This window comes from Nycticebus coucang, chromosome 7 (assembly GCF_027406575.1).
Source record: "Nycticebus coucang isolate mNycCou1 chromosome 7, mNycCou1.pri, whole genome shotgun sequence".
Classification (NCBI taxonomy): Eukaryota; Metazoa; Chordata; class Mammalia; order Primates; family Lorisidae; genus Nycticebus; species Nycticebus coucang.
In genome coordinates this window covers 27,805,340-27,827,548 of record NC_069786.1, presented here as the reverse complement: position 1 = coordinate 27,827,548, position 22,209 = coordinate 27,805,340, and the positions used below count along the sequence as shown (strand labels likewise).

Below are 22,209 nucleotides of genomic sequence, written 5' to 3'. Positions count from 1 at the left end.
AATTTTTGTAAGCATTTTCACAAATGCCACAAAAATCGTAAAAAAAAAAGAATGATGTTCATGACAAAAAATAAGTCCTTTCAAAAATTACCATATAGGTGTTAGATGCTAATAAAGTATAAGTATATAAGCTGCATTTAATATTGCATCATCACCTATTTATCATTGGTCCTTCATTTCAGTAGCAGCAGCTGTATGCAGTTCTCTTCTAAGAAAAGAAATAAAGTTTTCATATACCATAAATGCAGCTTGAATACTAGATTTAAAACACACTTTATTATTTTTTTGCTTTAATTTAATTTCAAAATCAGAATTCATTAAAAAGAAAATCAGCACAGTAAACTGTGGAATGTTTATTGTGGATATAGTCTTTTATTTTTTATTTATTTTTTTTTGTGGTTTTTGGCCGGGGCTAGGTTTGAACCTGCCACCTCCGGCATGTGGGACCGGCGCTCTACTCCTTGAGCCACAGGCACAGCCCTGGATATAGTCTTTTATATAACATAGAATGACAAGATAATTTCATTCTAATTTGTCGCATGGATTTAACAAAACTTCAGAGCTGGTAAAGATTCTTCAGATCATGAATATAAGATTTTAAACTTGGGTTTTACAAATATAAACTGTCATTCTTTTTTTTTTTTTTTTTTTGTAGAGACAGAGTCTCACTTTATGGCCCTCAGTAGAGTGCCGTGGCCTCACACAGCTCACAGCAACCTCCAACTCCTGGGCTTAAGCAATTCTCTTGCCTCAGCCTCCCGAGTAGCTGGGACTACAGGCGCCCGCCACAACGCCCGGCTATTTTTTGGTTGCAGTTTGGCCGGGGCCGGGTTTGAACCCGCCACCCTCGGTATATGGGGCCAGCGCCTTACGGACTGAGCCACAGGCGCCGCCCTATAAACTGTCATTCTAAAAGTTATGATAAGTGGAAGTGACAAGAACTTTATCAAAACCCAAAAATCTTCATGCCTGTAATTTTGGAAGCTGGACAGGAGGATCTCTCCATGTTAGGAGTTCCAGACCAGCCTGAGCAAGAAGACCTCATCTCTACAAAGAACCAACAAAACAACTCCCCTCCTCCAAATCCATTTATATCTAAAGTTATGCATCTCTGGATCAAGGGTAATTCGTAAGTTAATGTCAAACTAACATATTCCCTTTTAAAACTGAGGTGAAAATCAAATACAAACAACCATTTTGAAGGTATAAATCAGTGGTATTTAGTGTATTCACAACGTGGTGTCTCTACTTTCAAAACATTTTCATTACTCCATAAACCATCCCATTAAGGTATCATGCCTTCTTTTCCCCTTCCCCTGGTAAATTCTACTCTGTCTCTGGATTTGTCTCTTCTGGATATATCAAATGAAAGGAATCATACAATATGTGACCTTTGTAGACTAACATATTCTGTAAGGAATTTTACTTCTAAAATTCAATTACTTTATATGCTACAAATGCACATAAACACATTTGAGGAAAGATTTGCAGTTAATTACATCAAATTAATATTAAAAACCTAGTAACCTAAAGTTAATCATTGAACTAGGAAAAACAGATTTCTAAAGTTTCAATAAGAATGTTCAAAATTTAAAAAAAAAAGGGAGAGAATGATTTTAAATAATATTCCTACCTACTCTTTATAATACTGAGAATACCAAGAATTATAAAAAGTTTTACAGTACCTCTGCCAAGTTCTGGCTAAATTAATGGATAAATCTGAAGCATGTGGAGGGAAAAGAAGCCTTACACGGTAAGAATACCTTACATTAATATTTCACTGATAAAAATCATAGAATAAGCCAAATATATATGGTGGAAACGAACCAGAACTTTTGGTTGTTCCTTCTTGGAGTGTGGGAGTGGGGGCTGGCTAATCAGGAAAGAAAATGAAGGCACTTTCTGGGGTGATGGTAATGTTTTAAATCTTGATGGGTATATGGGTATAGAGATGTATATGTCAAAAATGCATCAACTGGTAACACTTAACGATTTGTACATTTTTCTTTATGCAGATTTACGTTTAAAAACTAATCAAATACAATAGCCGGGCGTTGTGGCGGGCGCCTGTAGTCCCAGCTACATGGGAGGCTGAGGCAAGAGAATCGCTTAAGCCCAGGAGTTGGAGGTTGCTGTGAGCTGTGTGAGGCCACGGCACTCTACCGAGGGCCATAAAGTGAGACTCTGTCTCTACAAAAAAAAAAAAAACTAATCAAATACTGAACTCTACCTAATAATATGCAATGCTGAAGTGTTTAGGGGTGAAATATACTACTTTGAAGTGCACCAAAAAATAAGATAAATTGATGGGTAGATATGAAATAAAGCATAAGAGCAAAATTTTAATCATAGAATTGAGTACTCTTAATAGATTTTGTAAATGTTTGGGAAATTTCAAAATAAAATGAAAAATCAAACTGACTACAGATCTTTCAACAGAATCTAGATATCAGATGACACTATAGGCTGGATACGGTGGCTCACTGCAGGCAACGCCTGTACTTTGGGAGGCCAAAAATAATAAAATCAACCAAGTGTGGCAGCCCATGCCTGCAGTCCTACATACTTGGAAGGCTGGGGTAGGGGGGACTGCTTGAGCCCAGGAATTTGAGGTTGCAGAACCATTGCACTCTAACCTGAGCAACATAGGGAGACTCTTTCTCAAAAATGAAAATGATTTTAAACTTAGCGCTCACTTTATTTATTCATTTGTTTATAAGAGACAGCATCTGGGCTCGGCGCCAGTAGCACAGTGGTTAGGATGTCAACCACACACACTGAGGGTGGCAGGTTGGTACTCAGCCTGGGCCATCTAAAAAACGACAATTGCAATAAAAAAAAGCTGGGTGTTGCGGTGGGCGCCTATAGTCCCAGCTACTAGGGAGGCTGAGGCTAAAGAATCACTTCAGCCCAAGAGTTGTAGGTTGCTGTGAGCTGATGCCACAGCACTCTACCAAGGGTGACATAATAAGACTATGCTTTAAAAAAAAAAAGGACAATGTCTCACTCTTTTGCCCAAGCAAAGAAGGAAGACCCTATCTTGAAAACAAAAACAATTTTACACTTTTCACTCTATTTATTTATTTATAAGAGATAGCTTCTAGCCCAGGGGTCCTCAAACTATGGCCTGCGGGCCACATGAGGTGGTGTGACTGTATTTGTTCCCATTTTGTGTTTTTACTTCAAAATAAGATACGTGCAGTGTGCATAGGAATTTGTTCATAGTTTTTTTTTTTTTAACTATAGTCTGGCCCTCCAATGGTCTGAGGGACAGTGAACTGGCCCCTGTTTAAAAAGTTTGAGGATGCCTGCGTCCAATGACTCAATCATAGCTCACTGCAACCTCAAACTCCTGGGCTCCTCCCTCCTCTGCCTCCCATGCAGCTAGGAGGTACCTGCCATTACACCCGGCTAATTTTTTAAAACTTTTCTTTTTTTAATTAAAACTTTAATTTTTTTTTAGAGACAGAGTCTCACTTTATCACCCTTGGTAGAGTGCTATGACATCACAGCTGAAAGCAACCTCCAACTCCTACGTTTAGGCGATTCTCTTGCCTCAGCCTCGCCAGTAGCTGGGACTACAAGCACCTGCCACAACGCCCAGCTATTTTTTTGTTGTTGCAGTTTTGGCTGGGGCTGGGTTTGAACCCAACTCCATCGGTATATGGGGCCGGAGCCCTGCTCACTGAGCCACAGGCGCCGCCCTTAAAACTTTTTTTGGAGACAGGGTCTTGCTATGGTGCTGAGGCCGGTCTCAAATTCCTAGCCTCATGGGTTCTTCCTGCTTTAGCCTCCCAAAGTGCTAGGATAACAGGCATGAAAGAACTACCACGCCCAGCCCTGAATTTAGCATTCTAAACTATTATCAATCCGGTCTGAAGTGAGAAGAAAGACTTCAGGTATGTAAAGACCCCAAAGGTTTACTTTTGAAGCAACCTTTCTTGGGAAACTATCTCAGATTATTACCCAGCAAGACAAATGTAAAAAGCAAGAAAGAAAAGGATCCACAGCATTGAGCAAACAGCTGATTCAACCTAGGAGGGCAGAAGGAATTAGAGTTCTGAGTAAGAGATTAGAATTTAAGACAAAGGCCAGGCGTGGTGGCTCAGGAGGCTGACATGGGTGGATTGCCTTGAGCTCAGAGGTTTGAGACCATCCTGAGCCGAGTGAGCCAGAATGAGACCCCGTCTCTACCACAAAAAGCCGGGCATTGTGGCAGGTGAGAATCTCTAAAGGAAAAAAAGAAAAGAAAAAAAAAAAATCTAAGAGAAAAATCTGAGGAAGGAGGACTTCATGAAATAGAGGCTGGATAATCTTGAAGATTTCTTTTTTTTTTTGTAGAGACAGAGTCTCACTTTGCTGCCCTCGGTAGAGTGCCGTGGCATCACACGGCTCACAGCAACCTCCAGCTCTTTGGCTTATGTGATTCTCTTGCCTCAGCCTCCCGAGCAGCTGGGACTACAGGCGCCCGCCACAACGCCCGGCTATTTTTTTGTTGCAGTTTGGCTGGGGCTGGGTTTGAACCCGCCACCCTCAGTATGTGGAGCGGGTGCCCTACTCACTGAGCCACAGGCGCCGCCCAATCTTGAAGATATGTTAATGGTACATAATTTGTTAATGAGAAAAAATTAATTAGAAACCCCAGGAAAAGTGAAAAAAAAAAAAATGACATGATTTTGATAAATTGATTGAAACAAAAAAGAATATATTTGATTTTTTGTCTGAGAAACACTCTCTTCAAGAAACTCATGAATCCTGATAATAAAACAGCAGATAAGTGAATGATAATCAATTACAGACCCACTACCTATTTTTATGTGTATATGTAACATTTTGAAATTCTAAAATACTATTTAAAAAGAAAGCAAACTTTTCCAAAAAATTAAACTTTAGCAATATTACTAAGTTCTACACTGGTTAAGTTTTTTACCCCAGTCATAATGCCCCCCAAATGTTTATAATTTGTCACTAAATGTCTGACTTCAATAGAGGCAGAAGTTAGCAAAATTAACTGAGTAAAACACGGAAATCTACATATCTCTTTTTCTTAAATCAACTTGATTGTTATCAAAATGGTCTAAAAATAGGCTCTTTTTGAGACAAAGACGCACTATGTCGTGGGGTCACAGCTCACAGTAACCTCCAACTCTTGGGCTTAAGTGATTCTCTTGCCTCAGCCTCCCAAGTAGCTGGGACTACAGGTGCCTGCCACAATGCCCGGCTGTTTTTGATTGTAGTGTCACTGTTGTCTGGCAGGCCCAGGTTGGTGCCTTAGCCGCTGAGCCTTTCTTTTCTTTTCTTTTTTTTTTTGAGACAGAGTCTCACTACGTTGCCTTTGGTAGAGCACTGTAGTGTCACAGCTCACAGCAACCTCCAATTCTTGGGCTTAATTGATCCTTAGGTTGGGACTACAGGCGCCCACCACAATGCCTGGCTATTTTTTTGTTTGGAGTTGTCACTGTTGCTTTAGCTAGCTCAGGCCGGGTTTGAACCTGCCTGCCTCAGTATATGTGATCAGCGCTGTAACCACTGAGCTAAGGGCGCTGAGCCTAGAATTAGGTTCTTAAAATGTCCTGCAAAACATTTATTTTCTTGGATCATATATGTTACCTTAAGACAAAATCTAAATTAATAAAGATAACAAGGTAACATTTGATTTTCCTTCTTTTTTGTGGGGAGGGAAGACCAGGGTCTGGCTCTGTCACCCTGGTTAGAGTGCAGTGACATCATCAATAACTCAGTATAACCTCAAACTCCTGGGTTCAAGTGATCCTTCTGCCTTAACCTCCCAAATAGCTGTGACAACAGTCACTATCCCTAGTTAATTTTTCTACTTTAGTAGAAACAGAATCTCACTCTTGCTCAGGCTGTTTTCAAACTCCTGAGCTCAAGCAATCCTTTCTCCTAAGCCATTCAGAGTGGTAGGATTACAGGCATGAGCTGTCACACCTGGCCTTAACATTTGATTTTCAACCACAATGCCAAAACAGTTCAATGGGGGAAAGAACAAATGGTGCTGAGACAAAATCTGGATATTCACATAGAAAAGAATGAATCTGAACTCGTATCTCACACCAAACACAAAAAACAGATTATTCATTTTATATATCACAAAGAACATACTTGTACCTTCCAAGTTGGTGGTCTACAGTTTTACTTTTGACCTCATATTTCTTGCCCATCACTTTAAGAACATGTAATACTTTCATATTAAAGTATTTCTTGTATACTTTTTAAAATAAGTATATGGTTATACTGTAACCACAATGTAATTTTTTTTTTTTTTGAGATAGAGTCTTATTATGTCACCTGTGTCACCCTTGGTAGAGTGCTGTGGCATTGCAGCTTATAGCAATGTCCAACTCTTGGGCTTAAGCGATTCTCTTGCCTCAGCCTCCCAAGTAGCTGGGACTACAGGCACCTGCCACAATGCCCGGCCATTTTTTTATTACAGTTGTTACTGTTGTTTAACAGGCCCAGGCTGGGTTCGAAAGCGCCAGCCTCGTGTATGTGGCTGGCGCCCTATCCACTAAGCTACAGGTGCTGCCAGTCACAGTGTAATTTAACAAACTAGTTTTCATCTGCTGATTTGAGGCTTGACATGTTATTATAAGGGATAAAATCTTTTATTTCATATTAGGGATGATCAGTACGCTCAAAATATAAATATTCTGTGGAATCACAAAAGATTACTGCAACTAGACAATGAAAAGTATAGATTACTGATACCAGATTCAATCTAGTTTATATTAAGAGGGACTAAAAGGTGAAAGAGTAGCAAGTCCTAACAAAAGAATGAGAAAAACTGATATTTAGGGAAAGTAAGAGATACAAACTGAAGAACAAACAAAAAACCTATAACTTAGATGTTTGGTGTAGAAATATTTCTATTGTGCTCAGATACATGTTAACACGGCTTAGGAAAAATAACACAAACTCTGAAATATGCGAATGGTATTCTGCAAAGGATATTTGTTTAAAAACATGTACTTTTCCATCAGAACCATATAGGAACACATACAAGTTGAGCATTCCTAATCTGGATTATGAAATGCTCCAGATTCTACACTTTTAGGGTATACAGCACACACCCTGGGCATCACTCTATTAGACTTCAAGAACTACAACTTGAACTTTACCTTAGAAATGCAAATAATGTAGCCTAATTATTTGTACCCTCATATTAATCTGAAATAAAAATTTAAAAAATTAAAGAACATAAATAAAATCTACATTTTTGAGCATCAACATGACAAGACAAATGGAATATTCCACACCTGACCTCATGTGATCAATCAAGGTCAAAACGCAGTCAAAAACTTGTTACCTATAACAGCCAAGTTAAGAAGCAAATCAAAGACACAATACTCTTCACACCAACCTCAATGAAAATGAAATATCTAGGAATATACCTAACAAAGGAGATGAAGAATCTCTACAAAGAGAATTATGAAACTCTAAGAAAACAGCAGAAGACATTAACAAATGGAAGAACATCATACCATGCTCTTGGCTGGGAAGAGTCAACCTTGTTAAAACATCTATACTACCAAAGCAATCTACAGATTTAATGCAATTCCCATTAAAATACAAACATCATTCTTTGAAAAAGTGGGAAAAATAGTTCTTCATTTTGTATAGAACCAGAAAATTAACAGTATTGTCAATGCAATTCTTAGTAATAACAATAAAGCTGAGGCATTAACTTTACTAGACTTCAGGTTATATTACAAGTACACAATGATCAAAACAGCATGGTATTGGCACAAAAATAAAGACATAGATATCTAGAACTGAATAGAAAACCAAGAGATGAAACTAACATCTTATAGCCACTTGATCTTAGATAAACCAAACAAAAGCATACACTGGGGAAAAGAATCCCTGATCAATAAATGATGTTGGGAGAACTTGATAACCTCACGTAAAAGACTGAAATTGGACCCGCACCTTTCACCACTTACAATAGACTCACAAGGCATAAAAGATTTAAATCTAAGACCTAAAACAATAAAAATCCTAGAAGCCTTGGGAACCCCCCCCCCTTTTTTGAGACAGAGTCTAACTTTGTCACCCTGGGTAAAGTGCATTGACGTCATAGCTCCCAACAACCTCAAACTCTTGGACTCAACCAATTCTCTTGACTCAGCTTTCCAAATAGGTGAGAGTACACGTGCCCACCACAACACCCAGCTATTTTTAGAGACAGGGTCTTGCTTAGGGTGGTCTTGAACCTCTGAGCTCAGGCAATCCACCTGCCTCAGCCTCCCAGAATGCTAGGCTTGATTACAGGTGTGAATCAACATGCCCAGGCTGGAAAACTCTTAATGATGTTGGCCTAGGGAAAGATTTTACAAAGAAGACTTCATTGGCAATTTTAACAACGATAAAAATAAACAAATGGGATTTAATTAAGCTGAAAAGCTTCTGCACAGCTAAGGACACAACAATTAAAGCAAACATACAACCTTCAGAATGGGTAAAGATATTTGCATGTTACAAATATGACAAAGGATTGATACCTTGAATCTACAAAGAACTCAAATTAATCAATGACAGGGGCGGCGCCTGTGGCTCAAAGGAGTAGGGCGCCAGCCCCATATGCCAGAGGTTGCAGGTTCAAAGCCAGCCCCCGACCAAAAACTGCAAAAAAAAAAAAAAAAAAAAGAAAGAAAGAATTAATCAATAACAAAAAAAGAGCAAACAATCCCATCTATCGCTGGGCAAGAGACATGGACAGAATCTTCTCTGAATAAAACAGACGAATGGTTAACATGAACAAATACTCACTGTACATAACCATCAGAGAAATGCAAATCAAAACCACCCTGAGATGTCACCTAACCCAAGTGAGACTGGCCCACATCACAAAGTCCCAAAGCTTCAGATGTGGAGAAGGGATCACTTTTACGTTGCTGGTGAAACTTGGAAAGAAGTATGGAGACTCCTCAAAGAACTCAAAATCAATCTTCCATTTGATCCCACAACGCCTTACTGGCACTTACCCAGAAAAAAAAAATAGTTTTATCATAAGGAAATATGCACTAGAATATTTACCACAGCTCAATTTATAATTGCCAAGATGTGGAAACAACCTAAATGTCCGTCAACCCAGGAATGGATTAATAAACTGTCGTATATGTATACCATGGAATACTATTCAGCCACAAAAAGATGTAGATTTTACATCTTTTTTTTTTATGGTGAATTTTTTTATTGAAGGCCTTTATCTCATGATTTAACATGCTAATTATAACATAATGAACATGGCTTTAATATAAACTTTTCCTTATTATCCAAAGTTACCACAGTCCCTGTCAGTAAATACAAAAATATATGCTTAATACTTTGTACAATATCAGTTTTTGGTTCAAACAAAACTGAATCAGAAAAGCCTATAAATTCAACTTTAAGAATCCTCATTTTTTTTTTTTTTTAAGATTTCAAAATGGATTTAGGCAACTTTTTTGTATTAACCTGGATGGAGTTGAAACACATTCTTCTTAAAGTATCACAAGAATAGAAAAGCAAGCGTCCAATGTACTCAATACTAAGTATCAAGCCAGTAGGCAAACTAATATACTCCCACACAAGGAAAAAACTCAATTCAAGTTGGGGTGGGGAGGAGGAGCAGAGGGAGGGGTTGGTGTCTTCTTACCTAATGGGCACAGTGTTAGGGCATATGGCACACCTCCTGGGTGCAGGACACAACTGCAACAGGCACTTTATCTAACAAATGCAAAAATTGTAACCTAATTTGTACCCTCATATTAATCTGAAATAATAAAAAGCTTTGCTACATGCACAAAGCTATTGAAAATAATATAGAAAATTACCTTCAGGATATGTGTATACAGTATATCTGAAACATAATTTCCTATTTAGACTTGGGTCTTATTCCCAAAATAAAAAAAAAAAATCTATAACACTTTTGATTCCAATCATTTCAGATAGAAGATATCGAACATTATATGTGAAGGTTATTTTTCGTACCTGGCTTTCTAGTTTTTAAATACTTTGATTCCATAGAAGTTGTATAAATTGTACAGCAAGGTCCCATGTACCTTTCATCTCATTTCCTCCAATGATGACACACATATAGTTCAGTACCAAAACCAGAAAACTGACATTAAAAATCCACAATCTTACTCATACTTTATCAGTTTTACATGGATTCGTTTGTGTGTGTGTATGTATGTATATAGTTCTGTGCAGTTATATCATATCTACAGATTAAGGTGACAACCACACTACAATCAAGACAGAGCTATTTCACCACCAAAACTATTCCTCACACTACTCTTTTATAGTCACATTTCAATCTTCTCCATTACTACTATACATTAAGGTGATCTGAGATCAGTGATCTTAGATTTTACTACTGTAATTGTTTTTAGGTGTCAATGAAACACACCTATATACAACAGTGAATTAAATCCATAAATGTTGTGTGTTCTGACTGCTCCAAGGACCACACATTGCCTTATCTCTTCTACATTTTCTCTGGCCTCCCTATTCCCTGAGACACAACAATAATGAATTTAGGCAAAGTGATAACCCTACAGTAGCCTTTAAGTGTTCAAGCGAAAGGAAGAGTCATATATTCTACACTTCAAATCAAAAGCTAGAATTAAACTTAGGGAAGAAGGCATATGGAAACCAAGAATAGCCAAAAGCTGGGCCTCTGATGCCAAATGGACAGCCAAGTTGTGAATACAAAGGAAAAGTTCTTGACGGAAATTAGAAGTGCTACTCCAGTGAATATACAAATGATAAGAAAGCAAAACATTCATTGCTGGTATGGAGAAAGTTACAGTGGTCTGGATAAAAGATCAAGCCAGCCACCACATTCCCTTAAGCCAAAGTCTAATCCAGAGCAAGGATTTAACTCTCAATTCCCTGAAGGCTGAGAGAAGTGAGGGAGCCACAAAGGAGAAATCTGAAGCTAATAATAGAGGTTGATTTGCAAGGAAAGAAGCCATCTCTATAATATAAATAAGCATGGTGAAGCAGTAAGTGCTGCGGAAAAGCTGCAGCGAGTCATCCTGAAGATCTAGCTAAGATCACTGATGAAGACAGCTACAGCAAACAGCGTAGTTTCGATGGAGTGAAAACAGCCTTCTGTTGGAAGAAGGTGTTATCCAGGACATTCATATCTAGAGGGAAGTCAAGGCATGGGTTCAAAGGTTAGGCTAATGCCTGTTAGGAGCTAATGCAACTGGCAACTTAAAGTCAGTGCTCACCCATCATTTGGAAAATCCTAGGGCCCTTCATAACCATGCTAAATCTACTCTGCCTGTGCTCTATAAATGAAACAAGGCCTGGATGAAAGCATATTTGTTTTACTACATGGTTTAATGAATGTTTTAAGCCCACCATTGAGACCTACTGCTCAGGAAAAAAATAAAAAGCTTATTATTAAAGGAATACATTACATAAGCTTATATCTGCCAAAGACAGTGATTCCCCTGATGTGACTGGGTAAAGTATAAATTGAAAACCTTTTGGAAAGGATGCCGGAGGTGGCGGGTTCAAACCAGGCCCGGCCAAAATAAAGAATACTGGTGACTCATGGGAGGAGGTCAAAATATCAACATTAATGGGAGTTTGGAAGAAGTTGATTCCAACCCTCATGGATTACTTTGAGGGGTTCAAGACTTTGGAGAAATCACTGCAGATATGGTAAAAATAGCAAGAGAACTATAAGTGGAGCCTAAAGATGAGACTTAACTGCTGCAATCTAATAATAAAATTTGAACAGATGAGCGATTGCTTCTTATGAATGGCCAAAGAAAGTAATTTGTTGACACAGAATCTACATCTGGTGAAGATGCTATGACCATTGCCAAAAAGACAACAAAGGATCCAGAATATTACACAAACTTAGCTGATAAAGCAGTAATGGGCCAGAGACAAATGACTCCAATTTTGAAAGATGTTCCACTGTCAGAAAAATGCTATTGAACAAGCGTCGTGAGCTACAGAGAAATTTTTTGTGCAAGGAACAGAGTGGTAAACTTCATTGTTGTCTGATTTCAAGAAACTGCCACAGCCACCCCAACCTTTAGTAACCAACACCCTGGTCAGTCAACAGCTATCAACATTGAAGCAAGACACTCCACCATCAAAAAGATTAGAATTCACTAAAGGCTCAGATGATATTAGTGGTTTTTTAATAATAGTTTTAAATTAACATATGTACCTTTTTTTTTTTAGACAAAGCTACTGCACATAATAGACTACAATGTAAGGTAAGCATAACTTTTATATGCACTGGGAAACAAAAAAATTCTGCTTTGCTTTATTGCACTTGTCTGGAACTGAATTTGCAACATTTACATCTCTATCCCTGTAATTCCTCCGGGATCCATCCAAGTTGCTGTGTCAATATAGTCATACACTGCCTAACAATATTTCAGTCAACTATGAACGGTATGCGTGACAATGGTCCAAAAGGACTATGATGAAGCTGAAAAATTCCTATTGCCTAGTGATATCATAGCCACTGAAGAGTTCTGATGCAAGATATTACTCATGTGTGTGGTAATACTGGTGCTGCTTGTTTATGAAAGTACAGCGCATACAATGTGTACAGTACATAACACTTTGTAATAATAAGTACACTACTGGTTTATTCATTTAGTATGGTCTTATCATTATTTTAGAGTGTACTCCTACTTATAAAAAAAAAATAAAAAGTTAACTGTGAAACAGCTGTGGTAAGTCCTTTAGAAGGTATTTCAGAAGGTATTATTAACTTAAGAGAAGACAGTTCCAGGGGTTATTGCTCCTGCAGACCTTTCAGTGGGACAACATGTGAAAGTGGAAGACAGTGATGTTGACTGTAACACTTTATAGGACTGCCAGGGGTGTCCGATCTTTTAGCTTCTCTGCACCACATTGGAAGGAGAGTTGTTTTGGGTCACACATTAAATACAAACATAAATGAAAGCTGTTAAGTAAAAAGAAAGACAAGAAAAAGGAAAAGAGTGACTCCCGCCTGTAATCCTGATTCTCTGGGAGGCTGAAGCAGGCGGATTCCCTGAGCTCCCTGCTGCGGAACTACAGGCGCAAGCCACAACACCCAGCGATTTTTAGAGATGGTGTATCCTACTTGCTCAGGCTGGTCTTGAAACAGGCCTGAGACTAGCCTGAGCAAGTGGGATACACCATCTCTAAAAATCACTGGGTGTTGAGGGGGGCACCTGTAGTCACAGATACTCGGGAGGCTGAGACAAAACAATCGCTTGAGCCCAAGAGTTTGAGGTTGCTGTGAGCTATGATGCCACAGCGCTCTACTGAGGGCAACAAAGTGAGACTGTCTAAAAAAAAGCAAAGCAAAGAGAAAAGAGAAGAAAATGTCCATGCATAATTTTCATGATATTTGCAACTACGGATAAGCAAAAAAGTCCTAACATAATCTGAATATGGTTCACAGGTTGGATACCCCTGACTAGATTGCATTTATGTCTTTTTTTTATTTTTTTGCAGTTTTTGGTGGGGGCTGGGTTTGAACCCGCCACCTCCAGCATATGGGGCCAGCGCCCTACCTCTTTGAGTCACAGGCACCGCCCTGCATTTATGTCTTAATTAAACAAAAATGTTTAAAAAGTAAAACATAAAAGAAAAAATTTAGGGTTGGACACAGTGACTCACACGTGTAATCCTAGCACTCTGGGAGGCCAAGATAGTAGATTGCTTGAGCTCAGGAGTTCAAGACCAACCTGAGCAAGAGCAGGATGCCATCTTTAAGACTAGCCAGGCATTGTGGCAGGCATCTGTAGTTCCCAGCTACTCCAGAGGCTAAGGCAAGAGGATGGCCTGAGTCTAAGAGTTTGAGGTTGCTATGTGGTATGACGCCATGGCACTCTCTCCAGGGTGCCAGAGTGAGACTGTCTCAAAAAAAAAAAAAATACACACACACAAATATTTACCATTGTATTACAACTGCCTGCAATATTCAGTACAGTAACATTCTGTACAAGTCTGTAGCCTAGAAACAATAGGGTATACCATGTATCGTAGATGTATAAAAGGCTACACCATCTAGGTTTGCATGGATACCTTCTATGATGTTTGCACAATAGTTAAATCACCCAAGGACACATTTCTCAGAATGTATCTGATTGTTAAGCAAGGCATAACTATACTTTGTTCATTTTCGTGGCTGTGTAGTATTCCATGGTATGAATGTATTACAGTTTAACCATTCCCTCAGTGAAGGACATTTGATTTTTTTCCCAGTAAAAAGGGCCCAGATACTTATTTTTAAATATAGCAATTATGTAATAAGCAGATTACTTTCCTGACAGGATTTTTTTCTAAAAAGGTCCATTAAAATGAGGGCCTATTATTCCCTGCACTATTGCTTTCCACACACATACAGAGATTTTTTTTTTATTTTACAACATTAAGATCTTTTTTGCTGTTGCTCTTTCTTAAATTACAGAGCTTCCCTCCCCAATAAAGGCCAAAAAAGCAAAGTAAATTTACAATTAGTGAAACTTCTACTTCAGACTGTAAAGTGATATTTTATTCAAGTTATAGAACTTCTTTCACGCAGAAGACAGATTAGTGAAGTTAACTGCACAATTAGCCCACAAAAGTAACTTACATTTGTCACCTATGAAATTAATAATAAGATATCAAATTCAGGGCTATGTTTGTGGCTCAGTGAGTAGGGCGCCAGCCCCATAAACTGAAGGTGGTGGGTTTGAAAACGACCCCAGCCAAAATGCAACAACAACAAAAATAGCCAAGCCTTGTGGCGGGCGCCTTTAGTCCCAGCTACTCGGGAGGCTGAGGAAAAAGAATAAGAATCGCCTAAGCCCAGGAGTTGGATATTGCTGTGAGCTGTGATTCCACAGCACTCTACCGAGGGCAATAAAGTGAGACTCTATCTTTAAAAAAAAAAAGATGTCAAATTCAGTACAATTCCAATTCCTTAGATCAAGATAGTATCAAACTACTGCCTTTCAAGAAGAAGGGTCAAGAATATTTTTAAAAAGTGTAGTTTCCCTAATTTTTTTGGATTGGAAGTAGTTACAGGGAGTTGTAGATGGAAACATTAGTTAAGCAAAAATCATTTAAGTACACTGTATAATCCTGTGTTTATGAAATAAGACTAAAAAACCTACAACTTTCCTGAAGAAGTAAGCTTACAGGTAGAAATTAAGAAAACAATTACAAATCCAAATTCACAAGGCAAAGGGAGAACAAGAAAGATAATAAAGTACAAGCTTTCAAAATTCTCAGAAAAAAAGTAATAGGTGTGTGTGAAGAGTAAGAACAGGTAAAAGGCTAAATATTAAAAAAATAAAATCTGAAAACAAAATCAAATTGCTGGAAAATAAAATAGAGTATTAGCTTTGAACCATGATTTAGTAATTCATCTCTATTTTAACCCTTAGCCAATAACTAATTGAATTAAATTCTGGAAAGGATATACATTCATTCTCATGCTAATATCTTATCAGGTACAACCAATTTTGTTTAATTATGTAACATTTTCTGATTTGAGAAACAAAGTTAACTTCACAAAATTTTAATCACATGATTTGATTCTTTGCACATGTATTATTAATAAACATTATCAGAAGTCCTAGGGATTAAGTGGAAGATGACTTAATTTTTTATAAAGTTTTGAGAAAAAAACTGTTGTATTGAGAAAAAACTGATACACTCCCTTTTCTCTACAACAGCCATTTCAGTTCTATCTTAAATTATAAGTAATAAATTATTACCCATATGTGCAAGCGTGACTAAAACAGAAAGCATTGATTTTGTGGTTTAGTGCTGTAAGAGCTATTTGAAGAACTCCACTGACACCTCCTTGACACATGGACTGCCCAACATATTTACAATAGATCATGGAAAGTGTTAATAGTAAAATTTTATAAATCAAATAGTAACAACATATTACAAACCTATGAAGCATTACATGTTGCTGTAACATTTCCAAGAATGAAAAAAATAAATCTGTTATAAATTCTCACTACTTGATTTCTAAGGAATTAAAACTTAATCTTAACTCAAATGGATACAATTAGGTATTCTAAAACGCCGGTTTAAAGAGAACATTCTTATCACCTTTAAGGCATGGCAATGCATATCTTCTGCATATTATTTGACAAAGCTTATTTCAATTTTGTAAAATTTTCTACTGGTGTTGCCATGTAATCCTTCCTTGGAGGAGTACACAATTGCTGGGTTCAATAACTTGGGAGGTCCTCCATAACACATATCTCAGCTCATAATTTATCATAAGGTATAGCCTCTTAACACCTAGCCATTACTGTCAGAAAGCCTTCAAAATAAAACTATTTTCATATTACGTTTAACTTTGATTTATCTGGACAAACACCAACAACAGGATTATGTGTGAAGATCCAGTGTATTTTTAAAAGTGCCAGGGAAAAGAAAGGAACAATATATGTCTGGCATATTGTATCACAGAAAAAGAAACACTCAAGTATTGGTAAGAACTGAGAATTAAAAAGAACACCAAAGAAAGTGTAGTCAGCATATGGCCACAGTGAATTCTAATGACTTGCTTAATCTTAATTCTATAACAATGAGTTCAACTGTCACCTGTTAGCACAATGAGTATGAACAGCAACTATATGAACTGTATCTTGAAACATATATCAGCTAAATAAAATTTGAAAAATATTACAGTAGCTTACTACTACAATGAGAAATACACTAATCTTCTTAAAATGTGTATATTCCACAAACACTTGTAATTCAAAGGCAAAAAAAACTTATAATAAAACTAAAGACCTTTGCTGTACTTTATGACCAATTTTCATGTTCTTTTTGCTTCAAAAATGAGTAGCTGCAAACTGCACTTACATCACTACATCAATTAATACTCCAATGGTACTACCTCAATAACAAAATAGATTCTCAGGCTGCAATAACACCTTGCACTTATGAACAACAAACTCACTCACTAAATATGCATGAAAATAACACTATTAATATTTAATCACAAACTATGAGTCAGGCATAAATGTCAGGGGCTTTGCTTTACATACTTTAATTCTCATAACTCTGTGAGTTAAGCATTATCTTCATTTTACAGATACGGAAACTGAACTAAGGTTCTTAGAGGGGAGAACATAGAAGCCTCCTTCATTTTCAATAGCCCTGTTTGTACATAAATCGCATGAGATTTGAAAGCATCAATTGCCTAATTTATTAACTGACCAACAAGTTTTGGAAAATACTATGCTGGCAATGATGGTTATGGGAACTTTGTGGGGAGCTGAGAGGACTTACTTTCCAAGGCTATGTATTTCAGTTTTTAATACATATCCAAATTTCTCCTAAGTTCTCAATCTACAGATCTATGTCAATTCTGTTTCCAGGTGTATTAGATATGTAATTAGATATGTAATACAGTCAAAGCTCAGCTATTTCTTCAGTACTCAGAATCTGCAACAAGATTCAGAAATTTATAGAAATTTATCTGTAGAATTTTATCTCTGATAAAGAAGATAAAGAAATTTATCTTACATTACAAGTATGTCTACTACACATTGTAGAATCCATTATTTAAACACATACTCTCCTAGGCAAAAAAAAGCGAAGAGTGGTATTTGAACAGATGAGCGCTTAAACAAAATGTGATGAAGAAATTGTAACAGAATGCCCTAAAACATAACTGAATATACCAAATTTAAAAACTGAGGTGTTAAGTGGGTGGACTTCCAGTTTGATCATTTTCTCACTACGTAAAACTTCTCATAATCAATGACATTTAAGCTAAAAACGAAAGGTTTCTTAGAAGTTACAGTTAAGCAAACTGCATAACCTTGGAGTTATTCTCTAGAAAATTTTATTAGAAAAGTCATCTGCTATTTACTAATCCTTATTTTAGAAAGTACCGTTTCACCTTTCACTTATTTGATTTGCTATCCCAGGACCATTAAACCTGAGGCACAACAGCCTCAACAATTTTTATTTTTAAAAAAAGTTCAAAGGACAGAGGTACCTGGTCGCAACTAATAACAACAAAAAATGAAAAACAACAAAAACTTCAAATACACAAGAATTTGGGAGGCAACCTGAGGTACAAGCATGTGTAAAACTGATCTCCAGAGACCATGGCACTGGACAGTCTCTCTCAACTTCCCAATATTCTCATTGTGCCTTTTCTAGTACCACACGCAAAACATTTCACCAACCGGTCCGAGTTGAAAATTCTCCCAGTGTAAGGCCGGGGCGTGCGGCCATGGGGCGGACGGGGAGCCCGGGGCACCGGCGCCAGCCATCCAAGAGAGCAGAACCACGCACGACACCCGCTCCTGGCAGGCCTGCTGTAGCTGGTTCCCCAGTCCCTAGGGCAGCAAAAGCAGCTGTAGCAGCAGCAGCAGCCAAGGCAGGGACTCGGGAACCTTTCCCCAGCCTCCTCAGCTAGGCCTCGAGGGGGTTGCTTTTTACATGGCCCCCAAGTGGGGATAGTGGGCACAAGGTAGTGTGGCTGAGCTACAGTCTTAGCAGCCCGCCAGACGAGCCTGGCTCCCTCAGAACCCGACCTCCCGGCAGGCTAGCAGCAGCAGGACATGGGCAGGGGCCTGGCTGGAGCGCAGACGGCTCCGCGGGGAAGGCCACCTTCTCACACACATTACTCCCCAGCCTGCCTCCGTCTCCGTTAAGCGCTACCGGTTGGCTGGCGGGGGAGGGGAACGAGGCGCGTTATTCCCGGGGAGCTGAAGGGGGGAAGGGAGGGCATCTCTTACCCGCGTTACTGAGGAGGAGGAGGAGGAGGAGGCGGCGGCTGGAGCGCGGCGCGGCGGAGCGACGGCGGGGCTGGGTGGGTGCAAGTAAGAGTCTTACGAAAGGGAATTAACCCCATCACCAGCCCGGACACCGGCTCCAGCGGCAGCCACGGCTGGCAGAATCCCGCCCCTTCCCACCACGCACTAGCTCCGCCTCTTCGTTCTCTTTGAGGGGCAGCCGACTAATCATAGGTTGTACATCCACGGAGTGACATAAATATTGCCCAATCACACTTGAAGAAACTGCCTTCTCTCCACCCCTTTATCTCCTCCAGGGCCGCGGGAAAGCCGTGCCAAGTCTTCCTCTACCCGCTAGGGAAAAATAACCAATCCGTGGTAAGTACCCGCCCTTGAAGGACGCAACAACGAACCAATGGTAAAACTAGGAGGACAGCCATTTTGGCCACTTGTAAAAAAGCCACCTTTTCCCACGAGTTGGAGCCTGAGGTGGGGGAGTTTCGGGAGTTTTTACTGACCTGGGACATTTAAAAGATAACCATATTCCTTCAGAGAGTATGTATAGTGCTTTCTAGAAATAAAGGAAAATTTTCATTCTCCATGTGGAGCGAAGTGAGGCACGCTACTAAGGGTTTGGCTCCTCCCCTTAGCAGTAACGGGTTCTAAGCCGAACACCTGGTTTCTCCAGCCTCAGTGGGGGAGGGCGGGGTAATTGCTCTTTCCGGGCGGACTACAGTTCCCAGCCGATTTAACTCACTCCTCTGCCCTTTCCTCCGTTTACTTCTTGCGGGGCCTGACAGGAATTGTAGTTCTGAGTGCTACCGGACCGCCTCCTCAACCAATGAGAAGGGACAAAGTTTTGTACGATTTCGAGCTGGGGTGGGGAACAAATTATCTCAAGGCTGTAGCAAGTCCATTTTGCAGCCCTAACAGAAGAGAGAAGGGATAGAAGGTGGCCAGAGAGTTTTCCTCAGAACACCACAGGGGGTTTAAGATTGTTAGTACAGATTTGAACTCTCCTACTTTCGGGTTGTCCCATCAAACGTCACTTCCGCTTAGGGGCGGACACATCCCGAACCTGTGGCGGGAGATGGAGACTGTGCCGCGGATACACCAGGTGTGGCCAGGTCGGGAGAGGCGTTGGGTGCAAGTCGTTAGGTTTTTGAGTGGGAGACAGGAAGCTGAACGGAATTTAATGATATTTTAAGAAAGAGTGGATGGCCGAGTGCAGTGGCTCACGCCTGTAATCCTAGCAGTCTGGAAGCTGAGGCAGATGGATTGAGCTCAGGAGTTGGAAGACCAGCCTGAGCAAGAGGGAGACCCCGACTCTGCTAGAAATAGAAAAACTAGCCGGGCATGGTGGTGGGTGCCTGTTGTCCCAGCTACTTGGGAGGGTGAGGCGAGAGGATTGCTTGAGCCCAAGAGTTTGAGGATGCTGTGAGCTATTACGCCAGAGCACTCTACCCTGGGCGGGAGACTGACACTTTGTCTCAAAAAGAAAAAAAAAAGTGGATGAAATGGGATGGAGGTAAATTTCCCCTAGTCTTTAATCTTGGAGTCCCACTTTTCTTGTCTTTCGGCCTACTGGCTGTTAAATTGCACCTGTGTATTTGTGGAAGGTACCATTTAATGCCTTTAGTCATGATTCCTAACAAGGTTTCACCTCTTCGGTTTGACTAAAATGAACAGGCTCTGAAAGTTCTGAACTAAACGCACTTTTTTTTTTTTTTTTTTTCTGTAGAGACAGAGTCTCATTGTACCACCCTCGGTAGAGTGCCGTGGCGTCACACGGCTCACAGCAACCTCCAGCTCTTGGGCTTACGTGATTCTCTTGCCTCAGCCTCCCGAGTAGCTGGGATTACGGGCGCCCACCACAACGCCTGGCTATTTTTTTTGTTGTTGCAGTTTGACCGGGGCTGGGTTTGAACCCGCCACCCTCGGTGTATGGGGCCGGCGCCCTACTCACTGAGCCACAGGCGCCGCCCTGAACTAAACACACTTCTAAAGTCTACTTTGAAGGACAAAAGCCTCAAAAGGGCTCAGGATTGAATCAATAGTTCCATCACATTCTTAATTTGAGTAACGTATTCATCAAATAAGTGGTGAAGAGGGTGCAACTATAATACATCGTTAAAATAAATAAAGGCATCGTTAAAAGGGGTTAGTAGCCCGTAGTATGTAAGTATAACACCTTCGACGCTGGTTTATTCCCCCTTCCGGATGCAAAGTTATATGCTGTATGTATGCTCTTGTCTTGTACGTTCCATTTGATGTCCCCAGGAAAACTGATTGAATTAAAGGGCATCCCTCAAGCCTAATGCCCTTTATCCTTAAACTCTTTCCCTGATCATTTTGACTGAGGCTCTTGATAAATTCTAACTCAATTGGCTCCATGGTTTTACAGAGGCTTGTAAATATCTTCTTGTAAATATTTATACTTATACTGTATTAGACTCTATATCAGACTTTGGAGGGTAGAGCAGTGCCCAAAAGGACGCACTTCCAGTCCAAATATCATGAGGAACAGAAAGGCTAAACAGAATTAATGGTAAAGTTACTCATTTTCATCTCTCTAAATTCAGTCAAGTGTTTCCTAGTTTTGTGTACTTGGTCTCCTCTTTCCATTCCTAGGGTTAACATAAGTATATTTTTTCTCTTTCTGTCATTTTTGCTGAAGTGCTAATCAGTCTTTGTCCACTACTCGTGAATGGTGTCTATTCACCAAATAGATGATAATTTTTTTTTACTTTTTTTGCAGTTTTTTGGCCGGGGCTGGGTTTGAACCCACCACACTCGGCATATGGGGCTGGCACCCTATTCCTTGAGCCACAGGTGCCGCCCAGTGATGATAAATTTTATAATGTAATCCTTCTGAATATAAGAATGTAACCAGGGCGGTGCCTGTGGCTCAAAGGAGTAGGGCACCGGTCCCATATGCTGGAGGTGGTGGGTTCAAACACAGCCCCGGCCAAAAACTGCAAAAAAAAAAAAAGAATGTAACCATACATTTCAGCTGGACAGTTTTGCCAGTCAGCCAGGCAAAGTGTGGCTCCGGGTCTTTAATGTAGTTAATTATCACATTCAGTGATAATTTAGCAATATAGTCTTGTATAGATGCTTAATTTATGTGGGTTTTCTTTCTTGTGAGCTATTTCAATGTAGATCATTCAATAAAAGGAAATGATAGCCATCATTTTATTGAGTGTTTCACCTGAGCCAAAAATGATGTTATGTGTGTTAAGCACATTTTCCTTGGAACAATCTATTAAGTTTTGTTACCTGAAAGTTTGTGGCTGAAGAAATTGGGACTCAGTAAAGTTAAATAAGAGTTTAGGCTTGAGTCCCCTATTAAATAAATTTTGTAGCTGACATTCGTATTTAGGTCTCTCTGATTCCTGAACTCTTAACCACTGCTTATCCTGCATCTGAGATCTTCATTAATCCCCAAGATGTACGACCCACATGG

The 22,209-nt window shown here is 39.5% G+C and overlaps 2 protein-coding genes across 13 annotated transcripts in view; one reads left to right on the top strand and one right to left on the bottom strand.

Moving 5' to 3' along the window:
* R3HDM1 (R3H domain containing 1) overlaps positions 1 to 18,926 on the bottom strand; it is a 227,505-nt gene extending 208,579 nt beyond the window's left edge. For 9 of the 10 annotated variants that reach the window (XM_053596403.1, XM_053596404.1, XM_053596411.1 and 6 more), the window contains exon 1: positions 18,747 to 18,915. The gene's annotated coding sequence lies outside the window, so the exon portion shown is untranslated. Of the gene's footprint in view, positions 1 to 18,746 lie in introns of all 10 variants that reach the window. The other variant, XM_053596406.1, reaches the window with a different exon arrangement.
* An 890-nt stretch (positions 18,927 to 19,816) lies between these two features.
* ZRANB3 (zinc finger RANBP2-type containing 3) overlaps positions 19,817 to 22,209 on the top strand; it is a 368,725-nt gene continuing 366,332 nt past the window's right edge. For all 3 annotated transcript variants that reach the window (XM_053596787.1, XM_053596786.1, XM_053596788.1), the window contains exon 1: positions 19,817 to 19,860. The gene's annotated coding sequence lies outside the window, so the exon portion shown is untranslated. The remainder of the gene's footprint in view (positions 19,861 to 22,209) is intronic.